This window comes from Macrotis lagotis, chromosome 1 (assembly GCF_037893015.1).
Source record: "Macrotis lagotis isolate mMagLag1 chromosome 1, bilby.v1.9.chrom.fasta, whole genome shotgun sequence".
Classification (NCBI taxonomy): Eukaryota; Metazoa; Chordata; class Mammalia; order Peramelemorphia; family Peramelidae; genus Macrotis; species Macrotis lagotis.
Genome location: NC_133658.1, coordinates 833601785 through 833625876, shown reverse-complemented (window position 1 = coordinate 833625876; position 24092 = coordinate 833601785). Strand labels below are relative to the sequence as shown.

The following is a 24092-nucleotide window of genomic DNA, read 5'->3' as shown; positions in this document are numbered from 1 at the left end:
TTAGAATTCAAAACCTTTTCACCTTCACCTCAGGGAATCCCTGACTTCCTACAAGTTCAACTGTGTTGTCACCTCCTAAAGGAAGTCTCTCCTGATCTTCCTAATTTGTTAGTAATTACTATGATTCTATTTTGTATTTGATTTTTCTCTGTCCAAGTTGTTTTAGCCCAATAGTACATAATGGCAAGAGGTTTTTGTTCTGTCTTTGTAAGCTCAATGATTAGCATCTTGTCTGGCTGTGTGTGGGTTCTTTTTTTTTTTTTTTTTTTTTTTTTTTTTTGGTTTTTGCAAGGCAAATGGGGTTAAGTGGCTTGCCCAAGGCCACACAGCTAGGTAATTATTAAGTGTCTGAGACTGGATTTGAACCCAGGCACTCCTGACTCCAAGGCCAGTGCTTTATCCACTATGCCACCTAGCCGCCCCTGTGTGTAGGTTCTTAATAAATGTTTTATTCTTGTCAGTTATACATCATGCTCATTCCTGTGTCCCTTTATTCACCTTTTTGTCCCAAACTGGATTCCCTACTTCCTTTCACTTTTCTAAATCTTTTTCATCCTTCAAAGTTCATCCTTCAAGAGGGATGGATTTTCCAAAGGCAAACTGTTGGTTTCTCAGAAAATATTAGATTAAGAAACTCCTGGTAAAAGGGATATGCTAATAGATAAAGACTGTTATGCCTAGTATGACAACATTACATATATGTCTTAATAATTTTTAGATAAAAGTATCCATATGGTTAGTTACACTTTGGTCTAATTAACTTAGAATAACTTTAGTATTATCCCTGATCATATGAATCTCCTGGCTTTTTCTAAATCCTGTCATATGTAATATGAAAATCATATCATGGGGCATTTAATATATGCTAGGATTTTTTCCCCTTACCTAGAGTGTAATTTCTTCAGGGACAAGAACAGCATCTTTTAATTTAAAAAAATTGTTACTAGGCTAATCATGATTTTGGTTATAAATTATACATTCAAGTATATTTTAATTGAATTAGGATCCTAACAAATGTTGTTGGTTTTTTTGCAAGGCAAATGGGGTTAAATGGCTTGCCCAAGGCCACACAGCTAGGTAATTATTAAGTGTCTGAGACCGGATTTGAACCCAGGTACTCCTGACTCCAGGGCCAGTGCTCTATCCACTGCGCCACCTAGCCACCCCAATCCTAACAAATGCTAAAGGACTAGGAAAGGTCTCTGAAATCTTGATTCCTAATCTAACTCCCTTAACTACTTTTTTAAAACACACTCCCAAGCTTTTCCAGATAAGTAGAAAGAAGAAAAGAAAAAACAAAGCATCTGAAGAATGGAAGTAAATTTTTCTATAATGTTCCACATTTCTGGATCTACAAAGATCAAATGATCCTTTTCATTTTATTTAGAATAATGTTCTGTCACTGTAGGCTGTATCATAGGATACACTAATCTCTCTCTCTCTCTCTCTCTCTCTCTCTCTCTCTCTTTGCTTTTTTTTTTGCAACGCAATGGGATTAAGTGACTTGCCCAAGGTCACACAGCTAGGCAATTAAGTGTCTGAGGCTGGATTTGAATTCAGGTCTTCCTAATTCCAGGGCCGGTGCTCTATCCACTGCGCCACCTAGCTACACTGATATCTCTTAAACTAGATAGGTAGCGGGGTGGCTAGGTGGAGCAGTGGATAGAGCACCGGCCCTGGAGTCAGGAGTACCTGGGTTCAAATCCGGTCTCAGACACTTAATAATTACCTAGCTGTGTGGCCTTGGGCAAGCCACTTAACCCCATATACCTTGCAAAAAAAAAAACCTAAAAAAAACCTAGATAGGTACTCCTTAATCTAGCACAGGTTTCTTTAGCATAAATGACCTAAGATTGGACGTTTTTGAGAAAAAAAAATCTGCCTGCCTGTTATTGTTTGTCTCAATATTATAAGCCTAGGGGATGAAGTTTTTAAAGTGGAGGTTCATATACATCCAAATGATTTACACAAAAGTCTTCAATACATTTCCTTTAAAAACTCCATTCCAAAATTTTGTTATAATATTCTTCTTCACTCATTTTTACTGAATTTTACAAATGAAATCTTTTTTTTTCTCCTCCCACAGTGGTTTGTTGTGAATATCAAGTCTTTTAACCTCTCCCTGAGCCCTCCAGCTCTAGACTGGTATCCCTCTGGCCTTTATTTGCTTAGGTTCTCCATTTTACAGATAGGGAAATTAAGAAACAATGGATTCTACAAAGCTTTAAAGAAATTAGTCTTGGCACCTACACAAAAAGTGCCCACGTTATTAGGGCATAAATATCTCACAATGAAATAGTGAAAGGCAAAAACAAATCTCCTTTTCATATCAGGATGCAATAAAAATTATATGTAATAAAGGACCATAGACAAATTAAAAATTAATTAGAAACTAAGTACTCTAATCCTGAAGAATGATTGGGTCAGGCAACAAATCACAGAAACAATAATTTCAGCAAAGACAATGATAATAATGAGACAACATTTCAAAACTTACTGGATGAAGCCAAAGCAGTTCTTAAGGGATATTTTCTCTCTAATTGCTTATATGAATAAAATATAGAAGGAGGAGATTAATGAATTGGGCATGAAACTAAAAAAGCTAGAAAAACAAATTTAAAATCCCCAACTAAATACCAAATTAGAAATCCTAAAAAATTAAAGATTAATAAAATGAGAGTAAGAAAACAACTGAACTAATAAAACTAAGGGTTTATGGGGGGAGGGACCAAACCTTTAGTTAATTTAATTTAAAAAGAGAGAAGAAAACCAAATTACCAATATCAAAAATGAAAAGAGAATTTTAACATAGAGAATGAAGAAGAAATTAAAGTAATAAGTCAGAGCTATTTTGTAAATCAAAAAAAATCTGACAATCTGAGTCAAATGAATAAATATTTACAAAAATATAAATTGCCTAGATTAACAGTAGAGAAAATAAAATTTTTAAATAACCCTATTTCAAAAAAAAAAGAAATTGAACAAGTTATCAATGAACTCCCTAAGAAAAAAGCTCCAGGGCCAAATGGATTTTCAAATGAATTCTACCAAACATTCAGAGAATGTTTAATTCTAATTCTATATAAACTATTTGGAAAAATAGATGGAGTCCTGTTAAATTCCTTTGGTGACACAACTTAAACGCAATACAAGAATAGAAAGAAAATTATATACAGAGAAAGAAAATTATCAATATCCCTAATGAATATTGATGCAAAAAATTTTAAGTGAAATATTAGCAAAGAGAAAACAGCAATTTATAGCCAAGATAATACATTACAACCAGCTAGGATTTATACCAGGAATACAAAGCTAGTTCAATATTAGGAAAATAATCAGAATAATTAATCAAATCAATAATAAAACTAACAGAAATCATATTATCTCAATAGATGGTGAAAAGTTTTTAAGAAAATACAGCACCCATTCCTCTTAAAAACACTAGAGACTAATGTTTTCTTTCCTCCATTTGGATGCGATTCTTCTCTCACAAGATCAATTATGAATCTATTGCTTATTATCATGGTTATAAATGTAGCACCTATATCAGATTGCTTTCTGTTGTGGGAGGGGACAGGGAGGGGAAGGAAGAAAAAAATGGAAAATTTAAAACCCTGCAAAAAAGTTATTGGTAAAAACTACTGTTGCATATAGTTGGAAAATCAAATAACTAAAATATTAAAACTTTAAAAAAAACATTAGAGAGCATGGGAATAAATGAATTTTCCTAAAAATGTTAAGTAGTATCTATCTAAAATCATCACCAAGCATTATATATATAATGGGGATAAGCTAGAAGCATTCCTAATAGGATCAGGGATGAAACAAGGATGCCCATTATTGCCACTATTATTCAAAAATATATTAGAAATGTTAGTTTTAGCAATAAGAGAAGAAAAAAAATGAAGGAATTAGATTAAGCAATGAGGAAACAAAGCTATCATTCTTTGCAGATGATGTAATGGCATACCTAAAGAAACCTAGAAAAATCAATTTTAAAACCATTTAACACAATTAACAACTTTAGTAAAGCTGCAGGTTATAAAATAAATCATAAATCATCAACATTTCTATATATTATCAGCAAAGTCCAACAGCAAAACATAGAGAAATTCCATTTAAGCATTTTTAGACAACATAAAATATTTGAGAGTCTACCTGCCAAGGCAAACCCATTTATTATAGAACACCATTACAAAACACTTTTCACACAAATAAAGTCATATATTAACAATTGGAAAAATATCAATTACTCAAAAGTAGGTCTAGCTGCTAATCTAATCAAAATGACAATTCTGCCTAAATTAATTATTCAGCACCACACCAATCAAACTACCAAAAAATATTTTATAGAGCTAGAAAAAAATAACAAAATTCATCTGAAAGAACCAAAGAACAAGAATATCAAGGGAATTAATGAAAAAAAAAAAAACCACAAAGGAAGGTGGCCTAGCCAAATAAGATCTAAAACTATATACTAAAAATTGGCAGTCATTAAAACTATTTACTACTAGCTGAGGAACAGAATAGTACATCAGTGGAATAAATTAGGTGCATAAGACCTACATAAGACAATGACCATAGTGATCTAGTGTTTGGCAAACCCAAAGACCCCAGCATCTCGGATAATAATTCACTATTTGATGAAAACTGGAAAATACTATGACAGAAACTCAGTATAGACCAACATCTTATAGTTTGTACAAAAATAAAGTCAAAATGGATACATGATTTAGAGATAAAGATTGTTATTATACGCCAATTAGAACAAGGAATAGCATAAGTCAAATCTATGGAAAGAAGAAGAATTTATGACCAAAGTAGAGAAAGAGAATATTATGAAATGCAAAATGGATAATTTTGATTATATTAAACTAAAAAAAAAAGGTTTTGTACAAACCAAACCATTGAAATTAAGATTAGTAGGAAAGCAGAAAGCTGGGAAACATTTTTACAGCCAGTGTTGCTGACAAAGGTATCATTTCTGAACTGTAAAGAAAACTGAGTCAAATTTATAAGAAAGCAAGTCATTCAGTTTTCAAATGAATAAATTAAAGATTTCTATAGTCATAAGAAAAAATGCCTCAAAACACTATTACTTAGAGAAAAGCAAATTAAAACAACTCTGTGCTGCCACCTCACAACTATCAAATTAAGCTAATATGATAGAAAAAAGGAAATGATAAATATTGAGGGGAATGAGGAAAGACTGAGGCACTAATGCATTGATAGTGGAATTATGAATTGATCCAACTATCTTGGAACTATGACCAAAGGGCAATAAAACTGTGCATACCCTTTGATCCAGCAATACTCCTACTAGGTCATTAAAAAGGGAGAAAAGATCCACATGCATGAAAATATTTATAGCAGCTCTTGTGGTGGTAAAGAATTGGTAATTGAGGAGATGTCCAACTTGGGGAATGGCTGAACAAGTTGTGGTCTATGAATGTAATGAGATACTATTGTTTTATAAGAAATGATGAACAGGCAGATTTCAGAAAAACCTAGAAAGGCTTAAATGAACTGATGCTGAATGATGTGAGAAGAACCAGTAGAACATTGTACATATGTGATGATCACATATGATAAACTTGGCTCCTCTCAGCAATACAGTGATCAATATCAGTTCTAATGGACTTGTGATGGAAAATATATTCATATCCAGAGAAAAAAGCTATGAAGTCTGAATGCTGATAAGAGTATATTATTTTCACTTTTTCTTATTTATTTTTTTCTTTCTCATGATCTTTCTCTTTTGTTCTGATTCTATTTTCACAACATGACTAATATGGAAATGTCCTTAACATTCATGTATAATCTATATCAGATTGCTTGATGTCTTGGGAAGGGGAGGGAAGGGAGGAGAAAATTTTACAAAAATTAATGCTGGAAACCATCTTTGTGTAATTGGAAAAATTAAATACTATTAAGATAAAAAAAGGAAATTAGCCTCTCAATCAAACTAAGGCCTTAAGAAAATGTTCATGCCTACTGATGAACAAACTTTTATAGGTTGCACCTACCTCTTTCTATATAGTTTAAAGTCTAAAAATTCTAGCCAGTTTTCTGATGACCTTGATGTCCTATCCATAGTCTCTAGTTACATATCTTTTCTTCTACTTAATGCTAAATGAGATAATAATGAAGAAAAAGCTTTTAATACAATGTCTGGCACATAATAAGCACCATTTAAAGCTTAATTTTACCCCTTCTTTCCCTTTCCACCCATATTCATCAATTTCCACTGAAGAAGGTTTAAAAAATGTTATTTACTTCTATATTTTGAAAAAGAGAAAAATATGAATCACTTGAAACCTTATGCTAAAATGAAGCTTATTATTTTATATCAGAAGTAAGAGCAATTTTGTACTTCAGAAGTAAATTACAAGCTGGTTTGTTTTCTTTGAGTCAATTGCTTTGATCTCCTAAAGTGCAATCATTTGGTTATCAAAAGAATACAATAGAAAGTCTTCAAAAGAGAAAAAAGAAAAATATTTCAAGTAACTTGCCTACCAATCTTTCATTTGAACTCACTTTTAAGTTTTAATGACACCCCAGAATCCACAGAGGATCAGCATTTCAACCCTGCTATGAGATTTGAAGCTGAACTCTGATTAAAAATAATGACCCCATCAATCCAGGAATAAACCAATATTTATTAAATACCTACTATGTTCTAGTCACTATGTCAGGGCCTGGAGATACAAAATGCATCGAATGAAAGAATTCTTGTTTGCAATGTGCTCACATTCTAATGAGAGAGAAAATAAATAAATTTTAAAAAAAAATATATATATATATATATACAAATTTGTGAACATGAATGTATGTGAATAACCACACACACACACACACACACACACACACACAAACACACAGTTCTCCAAAAGTCAATTAAAGCTATTAAAGTTTTAAGTATGTGTGTGCATGTATATATACACAGACAGGTAATGGGTAAGACTTCATGTAGAAAGAAGGTGATGCTTAAGTTGCATCTTGAAGAGACTCTAAGAAGAAAGTTCATTCCAGGCATGAGGCAGACAGCTGGAATAAGATATAATTGTTGGTTGTCCTGCATTGTCAAAGAGGACTGTGACATCAGAAAGGTGATACCAAAACATGCAAGTGAACTGGATTTAAGTGAGGGAGGGCTATACAAAGCCACTAGCTTCATTTTCTCCTCCTGAGTCATCTGGGTCCAGGGGCAAGGTTTAGATCAGGACAAGTGGAGATAGTCTAGATTCAGTGGGAGACCTTGGTCTTTTTAAGGGCTCAGTTTTCCAGGTCTTCAGCCTGACCGAGGCAATACTCGTTCAGTGCTTAAGGCTAGGTGAAAAATGAGGGAAAGAATGACTTCTTTTACCTAGTCAAAAATAAAATATTCAATCTGGAAGGGGGAAGACTGAGGGCTTCTGGTCAAAACAGAAACAACTGCTATTTACACTCATTGAGTCATCAGGGCTCAAACAATGGTCAAGTAAAGTTTGGGCTAAGAACTCCAGTTGAAGGGGCGGCTAGGTGGTGTAGTGGATAAAGCACTGGCCTTGGAGTCAGGAGTACCTGGGTTCAAATTCAACCTCAGACACTTAATAATTACCTAGCTGTGTGGCCTTGGGCAAGTCACTTAACCCCATTTGCCTTGCAAAAACAAAACAAAAAAAAGAACTCCAGTTGGTAATTCAATGAGAGTGATTTGGGTTTCAGCTATCACTATTTACATTGAAAACGAAAAAGTAAGGGTATTATTCCCTATGTGGACAGAGGGAGAGGAAAAAGATAGGTAGGATGATGTTTAATGTTTAAGGAACAGAGAGAAGGTCATTTCAGATGGATTACAGAATATAAGAAGAAAAGAGACTGGAAACATAGGTTTTAGAAGCTAATCAGAGGAGTTTATACTTGATCCTAGAGACAAACTGCCACTAGCATTTATTGTGTAGCAGAATAACACTTTCTGATCTGAACTTAAAGAAAAAAATTCATTTTGATTGTATCATAGAAGATTAGACTCTCTCAGTAGCATAAAGGATTGGATTCCTCGCCCCACAAAAGAAATATAATTGAGCTTACTGCACAAGAGTGCTCTCAGTTTAAATGTGAGTTTTACCTTGGAGCAGTCTGCTGAATAAATAACAGAGGTTCTTTATTTAAGAACCAGAATTTTTTAAAACCAGAATTTTTCTGAAATCTCTTGTAAAGCTGAGGTGTAGAGATTCCCAGAGGCAAGTGAATTTCGTTTGAGTCTATGAAAGCCCAAATATGTATTTTTTAAGAATTTTAAGGGATATTTATACATATGTACATATATAAATATATATGCATACTTATACATATATGCATATAAATATCCCTTAATTTTTAAAAAATACATGATTTAAAAATATATATGAAATAATGTATAAAATATTCATATATACATATCAGCCTAGCTCCTCTTAGATTTCATATACTGAAATTTTACATATAATATAATCATAAAGATGTCATATATATTTATATTATATTATAAATTATATATATATATATTTAATTCCAGGATATAAAAGCTGAAAGAAGCTAGTCTGATTTAAGACTCAATACTGAAAGTAAGTAACAAAGATTATCTGTAAGTATAATGTCTTCCTAATCTAAATGAAAGCTAATGGGACTCCACTAACCAACTTTGTATTAGAATACCAACCTCTCATAGAAGATAGTGTCCATGGAATTTATACCTAATAAGCCATTTGGGAAGCTCTAACCTAACTTTACCTCTATCCCTGAGATCAGAATTCTCTTTGGGCCATACCTTTGGTTTGATTTTCCAAATGAAATGTAAATATTGCTTAGTCATCATTTCCTAAGTTGTCACAGATAATAAGGCTGCCTAATGGGTAAAGAAAATTAAGATACTTAAATGTTTCAGTGTCATTCCTTCAGGGAAACAGATTTTTTTTCCTCCATTGTTTCTCTAATACTTCTTTCAAGTTATTATTTAGTGAAATGAAGCCAAGTTTAAAAGTTAAAATAGTAAAACAGAATTTGAGGAGAAGGGAACAGGGTCAGAAGTTAATTTTTTCAATAAGTTTATTGAAAGCCTAAATAGCCAAGACTTGGCCTGGCTAAGATCCCAAATGGATCTATGATCCTACCAATATGAATAGCTGATCCAGTGATAGAAATAGCATCTAATTAATGCAGGCCCATCCTGTGCAACTAATATCCATGTCTTAGTACAGCTTCATTACAGGGTCCTTTCCTAGGTCTTACTTATATTTCAGGGCTATGACTGTAGCATTTGGGTTATCCCTTAATAATTCCATATTACTAACCCATCTTCCTTAAAATCACATATTATTTTGATGAGATCCTTTTTGCTACTTCCCCTACATAAGCCCTTGTTTGTGACATGCTAACAACTACCATGTAGTTCTCCATTGCTTTTTCAATGATCTTTTGCTTCAGTTCTTCAGAGCTGTAGTGTTCCATGGCTTGAAGCCATACACAACCACCAAGAAAATACTGATATTTTTTAAATAGACTGTGTTTCAAGGAAAAGCTGTGGTCATTAAAAGGATTTCATAATTTTTCAAAAGCAATTCAGTCCGCTCAGTACTTCCTGTACAGCTCTAGGTCTAACTCATTATCCATGTTAGTTAAAGATAGTTAAAGATATATACTGATGATGAGCTCCAAGAGTTCATCCAAATCCAAGAGAATGAGGAAGGATTCCTATTATTATATGTAAGAGGCAGTAATCATCCTCTTGCTTTTCCTCACTGGGAAATTAAGCCAAACTCTTTAAAGCAAGATAATATCTGTTATATTTTTCAAGAAATCCTTCTGTAGGATTCATGTTTGATATATGAACTGAGTCAATTTTGAAAAAAAGTTTTTAAAATTTCATTTTTCTCAACTAAATCAATTATAGTCAATAAATAAGGAAATAAATTATAACATATTTCATTCAATTGTGTGATATTAAAAATGTGATGTGACATATGATTTATAAAAGCCCTTCCTTCTCCCTTCTAGGTGGCCCTCAATATCTATATAAAACTATTCTCACAAAATTTTTAAATAAATAGAAAATGAACTCTATTGAGTCAGAAGACTTTAAATAATAGCCCTGCAATTTATTATCTCTCTATGATCTTGGGCAAGATGCACAACTTATCATCCATAAAATGAAGAGATTGAACTTGTTGGCTTCTAAAATCCCTTTAAGCTCTAGATCTATAATTCTGTGATTCACTCAAAAATGACCCTTAATACAGCTATTTGCTTACCTCCAAAGAGACTTTAATCTCCTAAAGACTAAGGATAGTCTAGCATCTCTTAAGAGTTCCCATAGTGTCTATATTTAGATACTGCCTATGACAGAATAATAGCTAAATGAATCAGTCAATGAATATTATTAAACACTTACTATATAAACCCTGTACTAGATGCTAATGATACAAATACAATAGTGAGACAGGCTCTGACAAAGGGAAATTTATATTCTATTGAACTGATACAGCACATATACAAATAAGTCAATTTAAGATTCTTGCAAAATAAATACATTCTTACAGGGAAGGGAAACAAACAACTGGGAAAATCAAGAAAGGCCTTCTAAAAGAGATAGCCGGTGAAGAGAACGGAGAATTCGGGGGTTCCAAAAGGTGGAAGGGAGAAGGGAAAACATTCCAAGCATGGAGGACATACTATATAAAGATACAGTGATAGAAGGTGAACTGTAAAAAGGAAAAAGAAAACAAGTCAGTCTGTCTATAATTTAGAAGGGGAAAATGTGGAATCTGTCTGGAAATATAGGGAGTATAGAATATAGTCAGATCATGAGATCAAATAGGAATCTGTACTGAATCCTAGAAACAAAAGGGCATTAGAGAAACTTCTCAAGTAGAAGCAGAATGGGGTCATATCCATGCTTTATTAATCAATTTAACAGCTGTACAAAGGGTAGATTAGAGAAGTGAAAAAGATGGATACAAAGAGGTAAAGCAGGAGATTGCTGCAATAGTCCAAATCAAAAGTCATAGATCCTAATCACCTCACAGTTCTTGGTAAGAGGCCTGACCTAGGGCTCTTCATTATAAAGTCTCCATCTTCCAAGGCATCATAGAAACCTATCAATTTCTTGTTTGCTAAATTGAAAAAATAAAGTGACACTTAGTAGCCTTGTTGTCCTGGGCATTACCTTAGTTTCCCCATCTAGAAAATGAACTGGAGAAGGAAATGGCAAACCACTCCAGTATGTTTGCCAAGAAAACCCAAAAGGAATCATGAAGAATCAGAATTAGGGGCAGCTAGGTGGCACAATGGAAAGAGCACTGGCCCTGGAGTCAGGAGTACCTGAGTTCAAATACAGCCTCAAACACTTAATAATTACCTAGCTGTGTGGCCTTGGGCAAGCCACTTAACTCCACTGCCTTTCAAAAAAAAAGCCAGAAATAACTAAAAATGACTAAACAACAAAAATAAATATCATAAAAATACAGCTATCCTTTCTGTACACAAATGTTTTGGGAAACTATGAACATTTGATAAATGGAAAATATTTATAAATCTTTTTTACTGTTTTTGCTTGTTTCTTGAAGATGGAATTCTACCATTATTGCATTTGCATTTTATATATATATTCCATATATTTGCATTTTATGTATATATATATATATATATATATATATGGAATAAAACAGCACAAAACTACTTAGCATTGTCAAAGAAATTAAAACTATACAACTTTTACCCAACAATTTAGGTTCATTATCAGATTTTAAATTTCTGGTGATCATGATATTCATTAGTTTGGAACATTAGCCATGTGAGTTAGTTTTTGTGTAGGTCAGAAAATATTTTGCCCATTTGGCTTCCTTGGTCTATGGTACTGGTAAATTACAATGCTACTAGTTCTAACTCAAGGTGAAATTTGCCTTTGTTACCTTCCTGATCCTTTTCTGTGCCCCCTTTCTTTCAGACCTTCCATTATTTTTAGATAGATCCAAATGGTCAGATGGAAAGGTCCCATTGTCCTTAGAGTATAATGGCAATGTAGATGGCAATCGTTTTGTTTAATATCATTTCCACTGAAAAATCCTATCAGTCTCTGATAGTGAATCATCTGACAGTGCCAAAGACTTCAGCGACAAGCACTTTCTTTCATTGCTCTCTAGTAGCTGTGGCTTCAGCAAAAATAGAAGTAATTGCCAGACCAAACCTCTACTAGAACATTTACCAGAGTGATAGCTATAATGTCTAGGTTGGAAACAAGACTGAATCTTAAGAGTGCTTCAACTCCTAGTATTCTTGAGATTATCTATCCATTAATGGGTGTTGGTGATAGAGAGAAAGATGTTCTTTCACCACAATGATTATTTCTTTCAGTGATGGCTGCAGGACTAGGCCTTGGAGCAGGGTGGTGGTCTGGGTGAGGGTAGACTGCTATTCCCAAGACTTTTGGGTTCAGGGTCCTAGGATACCTCTAACAGGTAGGATGAGAAGAGACTAGAGGTCAAAATGATGTTTGACTTGCATAGTCTGTGCTTACTCCTCCCTCTCTCTAAGCATTCTTACAAACCACCATAACCTATTATGCCGCCAAAGTATGGCATAAAAATTTTCCTCCTCTCTAATCAAAATTTTCATTTACCAGATTTACTTGCACTTAGATATTAAAAGGAAAGTAATGGGAAGAAATGAATCCATCCTGATATAAATTACCTTAATCTTCCAATACCTTTGTATATATTTTTTTGTTTTGTTTTTAGGATTTTGCAAGGCAAATGGGGTTAAGTGGTTTTCCCAAGGCCACACAGCTAGGTAATTATTAAGTGTCTGAGCCCGGATTTGAACCCAGGTAGTCCTAACTTTAGGGCCGGTGCTTTATCCACTGTGCCACCTAGCCGCCCCTTCCTTTGTATATTTTTAAAGAAAACTTATTAACCCAAATAAGTATCTAATTAATAATATGTTATTATAATAAAGTAAAATAAAAATTTTAAAAATTATGAGAAAATTTTCTGGTCAGGAAAGGATACTTTCTAGGTTACCACTCCTCTCTCTGGGAGCTCACCCTTGGTTCAGTCACCACAAGTCATATTTGCTATTCCTTATTTTCATGTCAGAACCCAAAGATTCCTCAAAAGTTATTTCATTGTCCTTCAACTGGGAAATGGCTTAAACTGTGGTATATGTCTGTGATGGAACACTATTGTTCTATCAGAAACCAGGAGGGACATGAATTCAAGGAAGCCTGTGCATTTGCATGAACTGATGCTGTGAGATGAGCAGAACCGGAAAAACATTGTATACCCTAACAGCAACATAAGGGTGATGAACAACCTTGATAGACTTGCTCATTCTATCAGTGCAACAATCAGGGACAATTCTGGGCTATCTGCGATGGAGAATACCATCTGTATCCAGAGAAAGAATTGTGGAGTTTGACCAAAGACCAAAGACTATTATCTTCAATTTAGAAAAAAAAATATTATTTTTGTTTTTGGCTAGGCAATGGGGTTAAGTGACTTGCCAAAGGTCACAGAGCTAGGTAATTAGTAAGTGTCTGAGTCTGAATTTGAATTCAGGACCTTCTGACTCCAAGGCCAGTGCTCTATCCACTGCACCAGCTAGCTGCTCTATCCACTGCACCAGCTAGTTGCCCCATCAAAAACCATTATCTTTTTATGTAATTTTGCTCTCTTATACTTCATTTTTTTTCCTTAAGGATATGATTTCTCTTACATCGCATTCAACTTAGATCAATGTATACCATGGAAACAATGTAAAGGCTGACAGATTGCCTTCTGTGGGGAGGAGGGGCAAGAATAGGGGGAAAATTGTAAAATTCAAAATAAATAAAATCTTTCTTTAAGAAAAATTTATTTCATGTTTTAGGGACAGCCAGGTGGCACAGTGGATAAAGCATCAGCCCTGAAGTCAGGAGGACCTGAGTTCAAATCCAGCCTTAGAAAAATAATAATTATCTAGCTGTGTGTCACTTAACCCCATTGAGTTGCAAAAAAAAAAAAAGTTATTTCATGTTTTAATGATCCAAATTAAGGTCTCAAACACAGCTGGGTGAATCTAGGCAAATCATTTAATCCTGTTTGCCTCAGTTTCATCTATAAAATAAGCCTAAGAATGAAATGGGAAACCACTGCAATTCCTACAAGGGGTAATGAAGAGTTGAATGTGACTGAATACGTTTTTTTTTTATTACATATAGATTGCCTAAAATCTAAATGTAGTCTTTAAACATGTTTTTAGTGCCTTAGATATAGTATCAGAAGCAGTAGCTTCAATTTCTCTATTGCCACTCACCTGTCTGAGTGAGAGAAGGCTGAGCTAGTCTCCATAAGCTAAGGAAGGCAGATCCTTGTAGTTTGTACACCATAACTCTAGAATCCCTAGGCAATAAGGAACTCACTACAAAGTCTATTACTTCCTTCCCCTGAATCCTAGAGAGTTCTAAGGTTGTTAATGGGAAAGGAACTCTGGGAATTCTCCCTCCCCAAAGAGTTTTCACTTTGTTCTGTAGTTGGTGCCACACTCTGGAGATACAACTGGGATTGTTGTTCACAAGCTCAAGTCAATTATGAGAATTTCAATGTCACTAGAAACATGGAATTGGGAAAAGGAGGCTGAGAAAAGTTAGTTTTTCAGTTAACCATAGAGAAGCTTATCTTTAAGAGAGTGAATATCCCCTGATGAATTTCTTCCAATCACAGCAATTCCCTAACAAAGACCATCTTCTAAAGCAAGAAAGAGTTAATATTTTCTTTGATAGAGGAAGTGTCCATACTGATGACATCACAGATACATAACGGAGTAAATTCATCTGGAAAACACTTCTTTCATGATGTTAATTATAAAATTCTTCACCAATAAACTCCCAATACAAGTAAGACTTAGTTTCAGGTGCTATTTTATTCACTAAGCATTATCAATACTAAATAGTCTTTCTTCTGATAGATCAAAAAAATAACCTTTCTTACTTAGGGATGTGGTCATGTCACACCACTTTTCAAAAATCTTCAATGTAGGGGCGGCTAGGTAACTTAGTTGATAAAGCACCGGCCTTGGAGTCAGGAGTACCTGGATTCAAATCCAGTCTCAGACACTTAATAATTATCTAGCTGTGTGGCCTTGGGCAAGCTACTTAACCCCATTTGCCTTGCAAAAACCTAATAAAAAATCTTCAATGTCTAGCAAATTAAGTTCAAATTCCCTTGCCTGGCATTCAAGGCCCTTCATAATCTAAAACCACCCCTACCTCACCAGCCTTCTCTTACCAGCATGTTTTACAACTCTCCATGTATATGTGTTATGATCATAATTAATCCTTAAGACCTCTCATCCAGGGCTATTTCTATTCATCCTAATTCACATCTATCCATGGCTCCAAATGGCTCCAGAAGAGAAAATTAGGTTGGTGATTTAGCACAGCACCTCCTCATTCAAATCTAATTCACTTGCTTGTCATCGCATTCATCACCTTCCTGATGTCATAACTCTTTTTCAAGTAAGAAGGACAATATCATCATCATGACTAAAAGCTTCATAATGGTAGGAACTCTGTAGTATCTCAACATTTCATCTACATATGCATTTAGTGCAGTGGTCTGCTATGTTTAATAAAAAGAAAAGGATGGAGGAGAGAAGGAAGAAAGAGAAGAGGACAAGGAAGAAAAGGAAAAAAAGGAGAAAAAGAAAAGCATTTATATAATGCCTTAAAGTTTGCAAACTGAGAGTGGTTTCTATTCTTATCCACATTTTAAAGATGAGGAAACTAAAATAGAGTGACCTGCTCAGGGTCACAAAGGTAGTGTCTGAATTTGGATTTGAACTCATCTTTCTGACTCCAGGTCCAGCACCCTATCTACTAGACTTTCCAGCTGCTACGTTAATCAAAGGATGTAAAGCAAATTAATTGTGAATTCCTTTCTTCAAAAACAGATCTGATGATTCCAAGAACTCTTAGAAAGATCCAGAAACTAACAGAAAAAGAAAAGTACACCAGTAATAACTTATTTTTTCTTTTGTGGAAAAAGGTTGTAAATAGGCACACAGAAAACAATATCAATTTTTATGTATCTATTTTTATGGGAAGAGAAGAGAGCTAGAAGTATTATATTAGCAATTTTCTGTGAGATCATATTCAAGTTTCATTGTTAATCATATCAAAGTAAAGTATATTTTTTTCTAAATGGTTTCCATTGTATATTTAGTAAATCTGATATGGAAAAGTGCTAATGCAATAAGAGCATCTTATAAACTTATTGTGATCCCTCACAATATTTATGAGACCAAAATGTAGGAGAATTAGGTGCGGTAGTGATTTGAGGATTCTCACTCAGACAATTATGTAACTATGACCTTAAAGTCATGGTTTCAGAATTTGATTCTGTATCTTCTTGAGGTCCTTTAAGACTGAATTATTGTGTGTGGGGGGAGGGAGTAATTCTCATGAGTTTTGCTTTGAGAGGGGATCATATGTTCAGGAATAAAAAAGATTAGTTCATTTAACAAATATGTATTTAGCACAATCAGGTACAAGGCACTATGCCAAATACTGTAGGAGATACTTGGATACTTTGAATTATCTATGATTTCACTAGTGTGGATTTCAATTCCACCCACACAAACCTCAACCTTCTCTTAAGAATTACGCTATCCAAACCTTAATGACCTGTTAGCCAGCTTCCTGGTGATCTACTTCCACACTTATGTCTGACCGTCAGACATCTCACATAATCCATAAGCTGACCCAAACACTTTCAGTTCAGTAGAGTCTTTCAAGTTAACACTCAGCTAACAGATAATTTAAAATCTCAGGGTCATTCCATCCCAAGGTGAAGCATCAAAGGAGAGCTCTGCATAGTGTGATGAGGGTGACACGAAGACTTTTTAAAATAGCATGGTTCTTGCCTTCAATGAGCCTACATTCTAGTAAAGGGCAGAACATGTGTACATATATATAACAAAGTACTTGAGGAGTTCAGAGGAAGGGGAAAGACTGGTTGAGTTAGACAGGGAAGGCATCATGGAAGAGGGGGGTATGTGATCTGGATTCTGAAGGATGAGTAGAATCCATGAAGCAGTGGCAAGAGAGCTTAATTTGGAGTCACAAAATCAGCGTTCAAATACTGAAACTACCATTAGTAGTAATGATCTATATTACTTTGAGCATAACCTTGAAAATGGCTGCACCATCTGCCCTTAGTTTTCTCAAGTTCAAAACTTAAAATCCATTTAAGGTCTGGATATATGAACTGATCATCTATGTAGAGACAGAGGAGGAGCATTCTAAGCTAAATGTAAACATAGGAAGAGAGGCAGAGAAATGAAAGGTATGTTCAGGAAGAGGTAATGAGTTTGGTTTTAGCTGGAACACCAGGTACACAGGGAGTAAGTGGAAGACAGCGTGGAAAGATAACTTGGGATGGATTATGGAGGATTCTGAATGCCAGAATAAGGATTTGGGGCTTTATTTGGTAGGCAAAAGAGAGCCCTCAAAAATTTTTTCAGCAGAGTAGTGACGTACAAAGTAGTGTTTTGGAGAGATTAATCTGGCGATGGTATGTAGAATGGATTGGAGGGGGAGAGTCTGGAGACTAACTATTAGGAAAGATTAACATCCATATTTTTATGTCTATGAATACTAATCCTAACAAAATATCTTGAGATCTTAACAATTTGCCTTGGCAAGAAATTTCTAAAGAAGCATAACTTACAGGAATATTTATTTTAAAAGATTAGTTTATTGCCAGGAAATATTTGTATACTTTTCTTTATGCCAGCAGCCATGACTTCTGAATTAACATTAAAACATTCACAAAAGCTTTCATATTGTCATAATAGGCAAGTTGTGAATTTCACTGTTATTGTAGTTTAACTTTAGTAATGATGCATTTAGCTCACTTGTAACACCAAAAAATAAATCTGACAGTTTAGGGTTAAAATTATTTGTAGAGATAAGCATTTTCAAAATTTTGCTATATTTACTTTATTTTATTTCAAAACACTTTTTCTGAATATCTCTCTAGGCATAAAACAATTAACCATAATTCTCTATCTACTTTACTAATACAGTATAAGTTCAATGTTTTTCAGTAAGCATTTTGTCAAATTAAAAATAAAATTATTTTACTTCCAAGAAAGAGGCTGCATAGTGTAAGCTGAAGAGTACTGAATAGGGAATCAGATAACTTAGAGTCTAAACACTGGTTCTTGCTCTTATCAGCTTGATGACTTTGGATAAATCATTTCACCTCTCCCATGATCACCTTCCTCAACTGTAAAAGTAGGTGTTGTGACAAGGTGATCGCTTAACATCTTACCCAGTGCTAACATTCTCTAATCTTACTAGATCACTTTTTCATTTGTTACAAGCTTTTTTAATGTCAGACAACATTATGTAAGTTATTGTTATTTACTTGAATCCTTCAAGAATCCATGATTTCCACACTTTGATTTACTCCCTTTACCAACTGAGATCATAGCCTCTGTATACCCAGTAAGGAGCAGCAATGACATGATGGATAAAGTTAAAATTAAAAACTTTAATTGGGCAAGTCACTTCACCTCTGTCTACTTTTTTTTTTTAAAGGAAAGGAAAGTCAGCAATTATAGGCACTGGGAATTAATTAATAACACTTAAAATTACTAATGATAAATTTACTAACAATATATCTCTAATTTTTGTAAAACACTTTCCTCTCAACAACCCTATATTAAGGAGGTAATGAAAGTGACTATGGCCAAACAATTCATCACCTTGTGGTCAAACTTGTGATGGAAACTCTAAGAAATTGGAAATACTTGTCCTCAGAGGCCTGATATCATATCATCATCATCATCATCATCATCATCATATCATCATCATCTCCTCCTTGAAGTTTTTAGGTAGGATGAAACAGAGTTCACAACTTAGTACTTACTTCCACATCATGAGGCATCTGAAAACTTTGATGACATTTATTATTATTATCAATGACAGAATAAAGGCAAATGAAATTGCTTTTTCCTTAATTACAGAAGGAATTTTGATAGATATAAACATCCTACCTCGGTGCTGCAATTTGCTGTTATTACATGCCACCCCTCCAGCTTAGAAAGTGATACAAACTTATGTCAATCTGAGTTGGAAGGATAAGTAAAATGAAAATAATGCAGTTTAATTGATTTGCCTTCACCAACTTACTCTCTCTTTACTATTGAAATCCTACTAATTTTAAGACTCAATTCAAATGATATTCCCTCCACAAAGCCTTTCCTGATTTTTCATTCCCCTCCCATCCTATAGGCCTCCCATAGCACTTATGAACTGTTTATGTTATGTTTTGTATTTTAATTCTTTGTTTATGTATCATGTTGTTATTCTATTGGACACCTTATGAAATAGGAATCAGAGGGTTTAGAACCAGAAAGGACCTTCGAGGTCAACTAGTCCAACCCTCTCATTTTACACATGAGGGATCAAAGACCTACAGATGCTTTAAAAAAGTGTCACTCAACCAACATTTAATAAACACTCATTTTGTTGAGAACAGAGAGAGACAATGACAGACAGACAGACAGACAGAGACAGAGACAGGGACACATAGAAAAGGCACATTAAGGAAGACCAGGAAAAGCTTCTTGCAGAAGGTGGAATTTTTAGCTTAAACTTGAAGCAAGTCAGGGAAACCAGGAGGTAAGGGTGAGAAGGGAGAGGATTCCAGCTATGGCGGACATCTAGTGAAAATTTGTTGATTCAGGACATGGAATGAGAATGTGCTGTGAATAACTGCAAAAAAGGCCAATGTCACTGCATCATGGAAAGGTAGAAAAGGGCCAAGTTAGGAAATGACTGTTCAAGTAATTGGCAGAATTAATAACTGAACCTGCTTCCTCTGATTATAAAGTCAGTGCCCTTTCCCCTACTCAAAAGACAAGCTGATTTGATTCTTATATATCTTCCAGCAATTGCTCTGCACAGAGAAGATACTTCATTAACAATTGTTTCCTGAATGGATGAATTGTCCACCTGCTAGACAGAATTAAACAAACTGGCTTATCTTTATGTTGTTTAATAGTCTCCAATGAGATCTTACTTTGCAAACATCATTGTTCTGACTCCCTCAATATTTAGCCAAAATATTTTTCTTGGATTCAGCAACTGGGAATCTTTCATCTATTGTTAGTCTGAAATTCTTAAAGTCAAAGGAAAATAGAATAAAGAAATAGAAACTAAAGTAGCTTCCACTAATGTCACAGAATAACTAAGAAATGATAATTATTTGACATTTTAAATTTTAACCTGGAATTATTTTAATGTTGGTCTATAGATCTATGGATACAAATGATTTTCTCTTAAAGTATATGATACTATTAATTTAAAATGTATGTTTACTCAAATCAAGAATCATTGGTGTTCTCTAAAGATCATCAGTTTGAATCTTCATGCATCTGGCAAATTCACTTAGCCTGGCAGAAAAGAGCTTCTTTGCTTCCAGCAGATTAATAAAATGACTATTGGGTGCAGACATTTTCTTGCCATCAAAGAATGAGATGTTTTCCTCCAGGTCTGCATTTCTCTAACTATAATACTTTAAAATTGTTTTGATGGCACCAAAATGCATTTGTCATGAATATTTTTAGATGGCCATTATTTATAAACTGTCTCATCATTTTCTTATCCGCAGCGGCCTTTTTGGACCACCACAGCTTGAACATGTTTCAAAAATCTTATTCGTGTTTCCTATTTCTTCAAAGCAAAGGAAAATTCATTCATCGAAAGTTTTCTATTTTGGGCCAAAAATTATTTTGGTTTTATTTTTAATTCCTTTTTAAATATAGAGTATCTATTTTTAAAATGTAAACATCTGATTTTATCCCTCATAATGATATCTCTTTAAGCAAGACAGGATTGCCATCTTAACATGGAAAGATGCACAAACTTGCCACAGGTGACAATATTAATGACCTCTATTGTTATCTCGGTAAATTATTCTTGGTAAATCACTTTCTGCAAACAATCCAAGAAATTAAGGAAATCACTAAAATGATCACCATAAATTACATCCATTAAGAAAAATTCACTCTACATTTATCTATATCAACTTGTGAATTATGGGGTGAAGGATGACTTCTATGTAATTTTACACCCAAATGTAATCGATTTCATGTGCAGGCTTTTTCTCAGAGGCCTCATTTTGAGCAAAAAGAAAACCTCGGCCTTCGGAGCATTTCTATGCTATCATGTCGAATTTTCACTTTGGGGGGGGGAGGGGAAATAATAACGGGAAGACTTGTCAGCGATTAGCCATCCATAAAAATGTTTTCCCTTTCGCTCCTCCTTTCGATCACAATACTGGCGTCAGTTTGTCTCATGTATCTGTTCTCCCTCCTCACTTCCCCCCCACCCCCCACCACACCCCCAAGCAGAGACCTGGCAATGAACTAACTGCAAAGGCAAGGGAAAGGCAAATGCACCAGCCCGAAAAGCCAATCCAAGGGCTAGCTCGGGCGCACTTGGAAAGCACTCCACACTTCTCTTCTTGGCTGTCTCTAAGGGAAAGACAGGAATTAGCCTGCAAAAGTGCAGGTCAGCCGGGATGATCCACATGCTCTGAAGATGTCTCTCATCATCCTAAAGAGTTACATCTAAACACACACACACACACACACACACACACGGACATACATACACGCTCCCGATCCAGAATGTGACATTTACACACAAACATCACACACACACGCACACACACACCACGCACGGAGATAGATACAAGATAGCTACACACTCGCTCCCGATCCGGGATGTGACATTTACACACAGACACACAAACATCACACATAGAGACACATCGCACACACACGCGCGCACACACACATCACACATCACACAGACACATCACGCACACACACGCAGGCTCCCCATCCAGAACGCTCTTTCCCTTCCATTATGCTCGGTGGCCCCGGGTACTTCACTCCAGGTCCGGGCCAGGCGGCTGGCCCAACCTTGAGGCATCAGCCAGGTGCCCACAGAGAGGCGGGAACACCGCGAGCATCCCCGCGAGCATCCCCGCGGGCATCCCCGCGAGCATCCCCGCGAGCCTGAGGGGCCGCAGCCGAGCGCGCCGCCTCAGCCACCCGCACCCCGGCAGCCGCGGCCCGCCGCCCCCCGGGGCTGCTGCCCCGCCGCGTGGGCCCGGCACCCCAGGTCCCCGGCCCGGGATCCCGAGGGGGCAGCGTCGCAGGTCCGGTGCGAAGTTAGGCGGGCGCGCAGCGCGGGAGGGAAGGGCAGCGGGTCCGAGGCCCCGGGAACCCCGTCCGAGGGGAGGCACCCCAGGAGGGAGGGGCGCCCTTCGCCCGTCTCCCCCACCCAGCCTGCCCTCCCCCTCCCCCGCACCGAGCGCCCACCCGAAGCCTCCGAGCCCCGGGGATGAGGACAAAGCATTGAGAAACACGCGCGAACACGCGCCTGCACAACACACGCACAACACAACACACACAACACGCACAACACAACGCGCACACAACACACACAACACGCGCACACGCGCGCACACAACACGCGCGCACACCCCCCACAGCGGGCACGCAGGGCGCGGGGCACAGCTTACCTGCGCGGGGCGTGCGCTGCCCCCTCCCCCGGGCGGCGGCCCCCGGGCGCGAGGACGGGCTGCGGGGCGGCGGCGGGGACAAGGCAGCGGCGGCGGCGGCGGCGGCGGCGGCGGCGGCGGCGGCGGCGGCGGCGGAGGCGGCGGCCCCAGCAGCCCCGAGCGGCGTCAGTCAGGCTGGAGCCGGGCAGCCTCATCGCCCGTATTAGTGCGCCGACCTGGACCGGGGCCAGGGAGCCCTGCTAGCGGGGCCCGCCCCCGCGGGGCTCGGCGCGCGCCCGGCCCGCGCCCGGCCCGCGGGGGAGCCCCGGAGCCGGCGAGCCCCTGGGGGGCGGCCGGCCGGCAGAGCCTCTCCCGCGCGGCTCGGGCGCGTGTTCGGAACCTTGGGGCGCAGCGGCCGGGCGGGGGCCGGGCCGGCCCGGGGCCCCGCTCAGTCCCCGCAGCCGGCGCTGGGCTGGCCCGTGCCGCTCCCCCGGTCAGGCGGCGAGAGCGCCCCAGTGCAAGGGCACTCGGAGGCGTCAGTTCAGCCCCAGAGCCCTGACTCCCTAGTCCGGGCCAACCTGCCATCCGTGCGGGAGGCCGTCCGGTGCGGTGGACAGTTCCCTGGCCCCGGAGGCAGGAGGCCGGGAGTCCGAGTCCAGTCTGGACACTGGACACTAGCCGCGCGCCCTTGGGCGAGTCACTTCGCCCTCGCTGCCTCGCACGCAGGACCGCTGGCCCCCGGACCCAGAGAACTCTGGAGGAGAGAGTGAGGCCGGGGACTGAGCGCAACACCCCCCACTCAGATCCGGCGCCTGTGCCTGTCCTGGCATCTCCTCTCTGATGTCAGGACACTTTTCTACCTGGAACCCTTATGAGATAAAGATTATCTGTTAGCAAAGATTCAATACCGGAAAAAAACACATTCACTTGGGAATTGCAAGGTCCCTAGGTGCTTAGAGGTTCTTCAGTCGTTGCTCTTACTTGCCATTGGTTCCTTATTGGGGTTTTTTTTTTTTAGGTTTTTGCCAGGCAATGGGGTTAAGTGGTTTGCCCAAGGCCACACGGCTAGGTAATTATTAAGTGTCTGAGGTCACATTTGAACTCAGGTCCTCCTGACTCCAGGGCCGGTGCTCTGTTCACTGCATCACCTAGCCGCCCCCAAGTTCCTTATTGGGTTTTTTCCAAAGAAAGGGAGAGTAGTAGTAAACAATCCATTCCCCTTCCCCCACACTCTACCCCCACTCCCACTCAACTGATTTGCATTGGTGAAAGCAAAAGAAAAATCTAATCATTCTGAGTGCTGTGCAGTGGTTAAAACTAGTCATATAATTATGTGGATTGAGATTTCTCTTAAGAGTATTTATTTACTTAATAGACAAGCATGTAATATGTAATACTAGCTAATCTAATACAGCTACAACCTTCTATGCACTCTGACTGTGTTAATAGTGCAGCCCACTAGCTCTGCAACTTGACTCTTCAAACTCATGGGCTGCCACCTAGAACTAGACCCTG

General features: G+C 37.5%; 1 protein-coding gene across 2 annotated transcripts in view; it reads right to left on the bottom strand.

Annotated features, from left to right (window-relative positions):
* Positions 1–22622, bottom strand: part of SMAD9 (SMAD family member 9) — a 109274-nt gene extending 86652 nt beyond the window's left edge. For both annotated transcript variants that reach the window (XM_074217275.1, XM_074217274.1), the window contains exon 1: positions 22599–22622. The gene's annotated coding sequence lies outside the window, so the exon portion shown is untranslated. The remainder of the gene's footprint in view (positions 1–22598) is intronic.
* Positions 22623–24092: the final 1470 nt, after the last annotated feature.